Genomic DNA, 1,903 nt, shown 5'->3' on the forward strand with positions numbered 1-1,903 from the left:
TTCTTTCTTTCTTTCTTTCATTCTTTCTTTCTTTCTTTCTTTCTTTCTTTCTTTCTTTCTTTCTTTCTTTCTCTTTTTCTTTCTTTCTTTCTTTCTTTTCTTTTTCTTTCTTTCTTTCTTTCTTTCTTTCTCTTTTTCTTTCTTTCTTTCTTTCTTTCTTTCTTTCTTTCTTTCTTTTCTTTCTTTCTTTCTTTCTTTCTTTCTTTCTTTCTTTCTTTCTCTTCTTTCTTTCTTTCTTTAATATGAAATTTATTGTCAAATTGGTTTCCATACAACACCCAGTGCTCATCCCAAAAGGTGCCCTCCTCAATGCCCATCACCCACCCTCCCCTCCCACCCACCCCCCCATCAACCCTCAGTTTGTTCTCAGTTTTTAAGAGTTTGTAGTCCTATTTCTTGTTCAGCCCGCACCTGAAGACTTTTACTACCTTCCCAGGTGTTGCTGGCTGCAGCATGAAGTTAGCAGGACGACAGCTGCGGGCATCCCCACGGGGGCTCATGCGTGAGGCCCTTCAAGGAGTGGAGACAATTCCAGAGAGGTGCGGCCACCCCTGGCCACCTGGTGTACCCCGGAGCATCAAGCCACTGGTCCCTGGATGGTGACAGCAGAATACAGTCTCTCCCAACTTGTCCTCTACTTCTCACTTTGGTTTCTCACTTTCATCTTTAAAAGATCAGTAAATACCCCCGTGAGCTGTTCACGTGGGACGTGCACACTTTCCTGCAAAGCTGTGATACTATAGGAAGCAGTAAAGATGAAAAGAGACATGCAATTTCATAATGAAAACAAAGCCTCCCAAACTGATGTGCTTTTTATTCATGAGCTTTTAAAAGTGCTTCTGCCCAGCAATTCCCTTCCCTCTCCCACTGCTGTAATTTAGCTAATCTGTTCATGCCGCGTTTTATGAATCTCCAGAGGTTTCCCTCTGTGATAATTCCTCACCAAATTGCCAATTAGAAGAGAGCAGGACTACACCCCCACAAAGATGCCTCGCGACCTTTGGGGGCCTCAGATTTAGAGGCTGGGGAAGCGATAATGAAAGCTCCCCTCCATCTTCCAACTGCCTCCTCTCAGACCCTCCTGCAGCCACCCCCAGGCTTCCACAAGGCAAGGGCTTGCCTTTGAGATTCCACGGGCTTGATTTGTTTGATCACAATCATTGACACTTCACATGGCTTGGGATGTGAATTCGCTATTGTCTGAGCACACCAGGTGCTGCAGTGCCGTGTGGAACAGTGATAATATCTTTTTTGTGTCCGTGAAATAGCCTGGAAATGCCTAACTAATTAACACCATCTGATGTTCACATTTCCTCATTCAAGCAAGCTAGAAGGCTCTGCGTGCCAGCTTTCTTTCTAATCTGGGATACAGTAAACAGTGGCACAGGTCAATCCCTGACGCTTGCCTTCTTAAAAACTCAGAAAAAAAAAAAAAAGTTATGTATTTAGGGGGATGTGGGCTCAACATGTTACTCCGTAATGCTTGACCTGGATCTGCTTTATCCTTCCACATCGTAATTACTCTGGCCTCAGAGAGAGAGCCCCTTTTATACCAACAGGCACGTCTCAATCTGCTGCTGAGGCTGTCTGCGGTCTGTCTTACTAGGCTTTTGAAAAAAAGAATGCACACGATTTATTTGACCTATTTCTCAGGCATTAAGACTCTGGTGAAAGACAGTCATGCTTCTTTTGTAGGATAACTCTCTCCCGTCCTTTTTGACTACTTTTAGTTAACTTGAACTCCTTAAACTGTCAATGGTTGCTCCCACATTTCCAATTCTTTATACTACTATTCCTTGATTTAGCGACTCTATACACATTACTAGTAATAATGATTTAGCTTAATTTTGCCTGACCTATGTATGCTTCCCATCCTCCTAACATAGTTATATCACCATTTTAA

This window comes from Panthera pardus, unplaced genomic scaffold (genome assembly GCF_024362965.1).
Source record: "Panthera pardus isolate Hobbes unplaced genomic scaffold, ASM2436296v1 HiC_scaffold_24, whole genome shotgun sequence".
NCBI classification, from domain to species: domain Eukaryota; kingdom Metazoa; phylum Chordata; class Mammalia; order Carnivora; family Felidae; genus Panthera; species Panthera pardus.